Source organism: Lissotriton vulgaris, chromosome 1_1, assembly GCF_964263255.1.
Source record: "Lissotriton vulgaris chromosome 1_1, aLisVul1.2, whole genome shotgun sequence".
Classification (NCBI taxonomy): Eukaryota; Metazoa; Chordata; class Amphibia; order Caudata; family Salamandridae; genus Lissotriton; species Lissotriton vulgaris.
In genome coordinates, this window is record NC_141685.1 from 1,579,520,647 (window position 1) to 1,579,528,573 (window position 7,927).

Genomic DNA, 7,927 nt, shown 5'->3' on the forward strand with positions numbered 1-7,927 from the left:
TTCAAATGATGTAGCATTTTGCAGATGACTAATCAGAAAACACCAGGAGGGATATTTTCTCAAGAATGTGCGATAATAATATAGTTTAATACAAATTTTCATATCGCTGTCTATCGCGGTAAAATAACTCCATGTTAAGGTCGTATTCACAACACCGCAGTAACATGCGATAGTCTCCCGATAACTCGTCAAATGTCCGCAAAAAAATTACTGTGACGGAGATCAAAATCCAAAGCCAAACGTGAAAAAATTGCTGATGGGCCCAACCGCAATAAAAAAATCAGCGATAAGCTGCGCCAGGCTTCCAATTCACACACGTCAGGCAGGAAAAGTCACTATAAAAGCAGAAAAAAAACGCAAACAAAATCAAAACAACCACGGAGCACAATGCAGGCCGCCGTAGCAAGTACAGAGGACAACCAGAACCTCACAAGCCCCACGGAGGACCAGCCTGGTACCCCTGGGTCAGAGAAGGGCAGGCAGAAGAAGAAGAGGAAGACGCGGTTCAGTCCGCAGGAAAACAGGATCCTGATAATGGAGTTGATAGAACATCATCAACTGTTCGTCACCTCCAATGTGTCATTAGCAATAAAAAATGGAATATGGCAGTCCATCGTGGACAAGGTGAATGCAGTAGGAGGGCTGAATAGGACATTGGCAGAGGTCAAGAGGCGTTGGAATGATGTGAAGCGCAAAGCCAAGCAGAAACTCTGCAACAACCAGAAGGTAGCAATACAGACTGGAGATGGTTGTCCACGCCACAGGAGTAGCTGGATGAGATGGAAGAAATGGTGTCCACAGTCACCAGTGTGGAGATGGTGGCAGGAGTCGGGGGGCCAATACTGCTGAACATGACCTGAAACAACAGCGACAGGGTGAGTAGCAACCAGGGACTGGGGGGACGGGGGGATGAGCACAATGGCAAGCATGCACAATTAAGTACAGCACAGTGCACACACAGAATGACTCTAGATCATGGTTCTGAACCCCTTGGCACACTGCAGCACACCTAGAAAAAGAAAGTATGCTACGTCGACTATGTGCCCAGAGAGGGCCCTTCCCACACATCACCAAGTTCACAACCAACCAACCCATGCACATGTGCTAAACCTAGCAAAGCAACATGTCTGTGAGCCTCGCTGACAATGCAAGTGACACTGCATGATGAATAGCATGGCTGCAGTCAATATATCATAACATGTTGCACGCCACGACACTGAGGTAGCTGAGTGTGAACCACATCCGTAAAGGAGCAGGTCACACTCTGACACATCCACGTGCACAAACAACCTCTGAACATCTCTTCACTGATGGTGAAGAGGACCTCCACACCTTCGACAACAGCATCCTCCAATAGCTCATGGGCAGCTTTGGCACCCCACTTCCAGGAGCAGGACAACTTAGCTCCATCGAGGAGACCTCACCCCCTGCACAGACCACACAACAGGAAGCACCCAACACCACAGCTACCTCACAAGACCCCCAATACAACACATGGCCTTCCAACGCCATGTGTTGGGGTGCCAGGAGAAGATGGCTGATCAGGTGCAGGTGGGGTTCGACCTCATGGCAGCCAAACTAGATGCTATATGTGGGTGTCTAAGTCACATCAGGGACCACTGACAGTCCCTAACTGTCTAGTAAGAGTGGCTCCAGCGATGTCGTCCGGGAGTTGGGACACATGCTTAAGATCACGAAGAACATGGAGGAGACGCATGCGGAAAGAATGGCTGCCACGGCTGCACACCAGTGACAGGTAGCTGGTTTCTTCCCTGCCCTGCAGATCCTCATCATGACATTGCTGACACAATGCCTGGCGCAGATGAATGCAGCTGCTACTACTACATACACATCTCCGCCCCTGACACAGTGCTGCACACAATCTACTTCTAGCCACTGATGTGTCACTGCCACACAGTGATGCAGATAAAACAACACCAGCCACATGTGAGGCACATGATACATCAGAGGACGAAGATGCAGATGAGTCTGTCTTATTGGTAAGAAGGACATAGTATCATTCATCTCTGCCATATGGCCTGTTTCTGCTTGGTTCTGCCCTCTGCATCATCGCCCTCCACTGTCCCCCGATACACTCTGCGATACTCACCTTGGACCTCAACATGGACTGCCAAATGTTTGGTTACCAATGACACAGCAATCAGACTGCGGACTGAACTCTTCATCTTTCGATGGACTTGTCACTTCCCTAAAGGACTCTGGCTGGCCTTCCACTGGGCAACAATGTGAAGTGGGGTTTGCATGGCCCTGTACTGCTCCAGTTTCAACACTCCACTGAATGTGAATAAAACTTTCAACTTCAAACAGATGTGTCATGTCTATGATCATTCAAGTATGAAAGTATGGATGTATGTAGGGTCGGTGATTCTCCATTACATCCATGTTGCTCATGCTGTGGGACTTGAGTCACAGGGTGCAACATTGCCGATTGCGGTCCGAGTGGCGCCGACACTACAACAGAGACACATGCATTAGTTACTTACTTGTCCAACCCAGAACTGAACCACGCCCGGGCTCATTGTTCACACCCCTATGCTGGAATGGCATACGCTAGCCCAGCCCCCTCCGCTTACGCTTACAGGTGGGGACGACAAAGCTACATGACCCAGGTCTTCCCGGTAATGATCTCCTGATCACTGGTCTAGTTGTCAGCATGTCACAGCCACTCCCTGAGAGCTGGTTTATACCCACACCCCACCCATCCAGCACAGGAGTCACAGCACATGTGACCCTGCCAAAAAAAGGGGGCCTACCACATCACATTCCGCACTGCTGGAGGTGACATGATGGCGTTCGCACCACGAGACTCAATCATAAAGGGTCCATGACCTGTGGCACACTCGGTTGGTGGCACCAAATGCACTGCGACTGGCACGGGCCTTCCACCACGGGGCGATGACTTGCGTTGCAAAGAGTTGGTGGCACCCAATGCACTGCTGCCGGCACGGGCCTACCGCCACAGAATGATGACTAGTGGTGCACTGAGCTAGGGGAACCTGAAGAGCTGAGCGAGTGTGCAGCCTACAATGATGTGTAGGCCTCGATACGCAGTCGTGCCAATCAAGATTCAATTTGAATTGAGTGTCCTTCTGGACCGCAGTGTATGCCGATGGTAGCAGTCAGCACACACATGACTCCACTTTGCGGTGCCGCAGGGTTCGCTGGGGGCCTGTGGAGCAGAATCCAGCGATCAGCTTGTGGGCTCTCTTGGAGACATGTCGGTGGCGGCAGGAGAGCATTGAGGCTTGGATGGGCAGGGGCAGGCAGTCATCGCTGGGCGGCGGACAGGTCTGGGCACCAGGATTGGGGTGCAGCTGGCACATAGGATCCTACAGGCACCACCGTTCAGGGCAGTGGCCGTATGGCTGGGTGGGGGCGCAGCCCTGGCAGACATTACCCTGCATGTGATGACGAGATGTGCACGGGTTGGCTAGGGACGTAGCAACCTCATCTCCAGTTTAAAGGTCGGTGGCTACATGTGTGTAGGCCTATGGACAGGATATGGCATACCCAGAGACACATGCAGTAGTTACTTTGGTGGCCATCCCAGGACAGAACCACGCCTAGAGCCCCAGGCTATTTATTCACGACATATGCTGGCCAAGGCCACTCCACTCACGCTTACAGCGGGGATGACAAAGCTACATGTCCAAGGTCTTCCACAGTGCCTGAGGTGACCTGTTTGCGTCCACTGTCCACAACACTACAAACACCAGCAGTATATGTCCACATGGACATGTCTGTGCTCTGCATACTGAAGTCTGTCCAGCACATCACCGCCACACTTGGCATTGTGTACATTCTCATTGATGGGTCACTTGCCTCCTTCGCACATACTTTGTTCCCACCTCTCCCCACTTTCTGCAATTGTGTGGCAGAGGTGCCATGCCATGGATGGTTTGTCTACATGGCTGGCCACGGTTACCACAGTTACTTGTGTTGTCGTGTCTGGTAGTTGGGCATGTTGATTGGCATGTTTAATGTGATTTTGTAATGTGCATTCCCACAGTTGTGAGTTGTATTATTGTGCAGTTGAGGTGTGTGCAGTTGGTACTTACCGACGAGCAGTGCATTTCCATAGGTGCCAAAGCACTGGTTGGTGATGGACTTGCGAAAGATGTAGGAATCATGCACACTGCATGGGAAGTTTGCATCGACATTGGTGAACAGGCCCCTGTGGTCCAGTTTTGCCTGCACATTGATGGAATGCATGTGGTTTCTGTTGCAGTGATTGTGTGCAGTTTTGGGAGGGGGCACAAGTAGTACAGGTGTGCAGTCAATTGCCCCAACACGTGTGGGAAGCCAGCTATGGCTTAGTTCCCTTGCTTGGTCTCCAGCTGTTCTTGCGCAGTGTTGGAGAAGTGAAGGTGCTGGGATATCAACCGTGATACATACAGTTATGGAAAATCCTGCATAATAAGACTGTAACAGAAGTTTGTGTGGTCGTAATCTTCCTACGAAGATCAAAACCACAGAAACTTCTGTTACAGTCTTTTTATGCAGGATTAATCATACCTCTAAGTGTTCCGGTTTGTCCAATTGCAATACATTTTACCAGATTACGTTTGTGACTATACGGACGCTTGACCATTGTCACTATTTATCCGACAGGTTTCTGAATACTGACTTTCGGAATATGGAATTGCTTTGGGGAGTTCCCGCAGCATATACAGTTAATTGAATCCACACCTTGACCTGATGAAGTTCACCGTTTGGAATGTAACGTGTTGGCTGAGCTTTTCGTATTGCTGATTTATGTATTTGTATTAAAGAACTGTTTTTACACTACTGTTGACTACTGGACTTCATGACCTGGCGCACCCCCATTTCAGTGACTACAATCGTGGATCTGGAGCACAGAAGCGTCAAGCAACAGCTGGTTTTGGGGTTGGTTGCGCAGGAACACAACAAATTTGAACTAGCGTGTCGTTCAGATACACAGGCCCGCCGTTGCGTTTGGGGACATGCATCGAAGACGTGTGTGAGGAAGTTTGATAGGGCTGGCTGTGAGACTCTTCCGACTCTGGCAGTTGTTGGTTGGGAGGTACCAGAGGCCAACAGGTGTGGCACACCCAGCATCTTTGTCTGCGAAGGGATGTTGGTTCTCCGCTGTGTTGGTACTGTCAGCCTGTGGGCAATGTGGGTCAGGATGCAGAGGATGGATGTCCTTTTGAGCCTGTAGTGGGCAATGGCCCCTTTGGCATTGAGTCGCTGAGGGTGGTGCATTTTTGGAACGTCTGCTGTCTTGTTCTGCACTGCCTAGGTGGTAGTCTGATGGGGGGTGGGCAGGGGGGGTCCTGGGGGTGGTGGCAGTGGGTGTTGTGGCCCTCTTGGGTCTCCGAGATGCATGATCAGTAGCTCCATGACATGTGTTGGTCTTCAGATGTGGCTCTGGGCTGCGCTCCCTTTCATACTGCAGGTTGTCGTCCTGCTTAACACCAATAAAAGGCAGGTGTTAAAGTCCTGCTGCTAACGAGCCTTACCCCCTGTTTTTAGATCGCAGATGTAGCTGGTTGTTGAGATTATCGCAAAGGGGCGTTTTCATGTGTTTTTGAACAGGAACACCTACTCTGCATATCATTAGCATATCATTAGCATTAGTTGTCGCTCTCATCTGTGGCGATGTTTTTTGCGGCAGCTATCGCCGGAAAACTGCTGATATCGCCAGTTTACCCAAGCTTGAGAAGGTGTTGACGTACGAGTTTAGGGGACAGAGATGGGTAAAGGCTGAGAGGACGCAGTAGAGAGGGATGCTTTCTCTTTCATGTTGTTGGTCTAACACTTCACCATGACTCTGAAGCGGAGTCGTGATCCGCTCTACAGTACCCACTGTTGCGGGTGCTGTCATGTGCGCACGGGCTCTATCATTCTTGGCCCTTGGTACAAGGTTGTGAACCTGTTGATGGGCATCTTGCTCACTGTAGAGGTGACACACCCAAATGCAGTGCCAACAGTTGATATTCAGTATGAGGTTATGGGCAACTACTATGCATCTGAGCGAATGGCTGAAAATGCTTGTGTTCTCTTTGCCATCTCCCTTCTCATGTTTATAATCAGTGCCATGATGGTGTACGGGTCAATCGCTCATCGAGGAGGTTGGCTGATTTCATTTTTTCTGCTATCAACTCTTTGACTTTGCACTCTGCTGCCTTGTAGCCATAAGCTCTCTTACATACTTGCCAAAAATTAAAGACTATTTAGAACAGTTGCCTGATTTCCCATACAAAGATGATTTGCTATCTCTGGACTCCAGCTGTCTTTTGTTTATTGTCCTTGTGTTTTTTGTTTTCCTAATAATTTTAAAGGCCTATTTGATTAACTTTCTGTGGAACTGCTACAAATATATCAACAACCGAAATCTGCCGGAGATAGCGGTCTACCCTGCTTTTGAAGCTCCTCCTCAGTATATTCTTCCATCTTATGAAATGGCAGTCAAGATGCCTGAAAAGGACCCCCACCTCCTTACAAACCTGCCTAAAGTGATTGTGCTTTTGACGGTAATTGTCTGTTTTTTGTGGCGTGGACTTGTTTTTCATTTATCCTGCAAGCTGCTTAAATAAGTGGTGTTTAGGAGCCATTCATATTTGAGAGAGCGCAATTTGAATAAAAAGTATATCTATACCATATTTACAAGCATATCGCATAAACGTAGAAGTTGTAACGTGAAGTAGCACTTGTAGCGTAAAGTTAGCCGATGTAACCAATGTAATAGGAAATGTATTTGTATTTACACTAGAATACATTAGAACTAGAGAAAGGCCCGTATACATATAGGATGGGCTAATATAGAAATGTGTAGAAATGCTTAAGAACAGTAGAACGTGCTGAATAGATGTACGTGTAATTATAAAAGCGGAGAAAGCGGTGAAATGTAAAGTGAAGAAATGTGCAGACTATATAGCACGGTGTAAGAAATAAGAGTATAATGTTGTATTTTATGTAAGATGCATTCCCTTATAACCAAGTGATTTGCTAAAATTCAATTATATATAAATGTGTGTTAAAGGTTATACTGTGTAGAAGAGTTTGTAGGAATGTTAGAAGAGTTTGGTCATGTGTGATTTTAACCTGACTGACCAAGGGTTCGCAGGAGTGTAGTCCGCTGTATGTAATTTAGTGGGCTCACAGGAATCGTGGATAGCCTTGATCTAAACGTGCGAGCCAAAAGTCAAAGGTCTTGTTAAATTTCAAGTGACAATGCTAGACGAAGTTTATGGCCTAAGTGAGATAAGAGACGCTTGAAATTTGGAGTCTTGTTTAGAAATGACCGTTCACAGGACCAAATGAGGTTACGAACACAGTCGTAAAGAATAGAATTCTGATGAAGTGATAGACTTTGCTCTGAAAGTGTCAACTGGAATGTCAATGAAGTCACCAGCACGAAGACGAAGATGGCGTCTAAGAAGAAAGGTCAACTTAACGGACGACGCGAAGAGACGAAGCTATGGAAAGACCTAGAGAATGACATCATGTGAATGTGCATGTGGTGGGCGTCAAGGGGTGTTCCACCTATACTGTGATTGTGTATTTAGGGACAGCACCCAGGGGAGAAGTTAGCGCAGATGGCCTGAGGCAAAGGCGAAGAGAGAAAGAGCAGAGCGCAAGAGAGCAGTAGGCCGAGGACCCTTAGAGAGCGGATGGGTAGGCAGAAAGGGTACTGCTTCTCGACATAAGTTACCATTAGAGGCTAAGAGAGTTTGAACTTCTTGGGAAGTCAAACTGCTGACACCTTTTTGGGGTAAAAGGACTTGCTAGTAGGGATATCATCTAGCATAGAGTAGGGACAGATTTAACTTGTTTATTCTCTTTTTGTAGATGACGCAACGGATCCACTTTATGTCTATGCTTTTTAATTTGTTGATTCTGGAATTGATTTTAATCGTTTTCTTTTGTAGACTTAGGTTCT

At 47.8% G+C, this 7,927-nt stretch overlaps 1 pseudogene; it reads left to right on the forward strand.

Annotated features, from left to right (window-relative positions):
- The first annotated feature begins 5,809 nt into the window (after positions 1–5,809).
- On the forward strand, positions 5,810–6,499 carry LOC147750834 (lysosomal-associated transmembrane protein 4A pseudogene; annotated as a pseudogene).
- Positions 6,500–7,927: the final 1,428 nt, after the last annotated feature.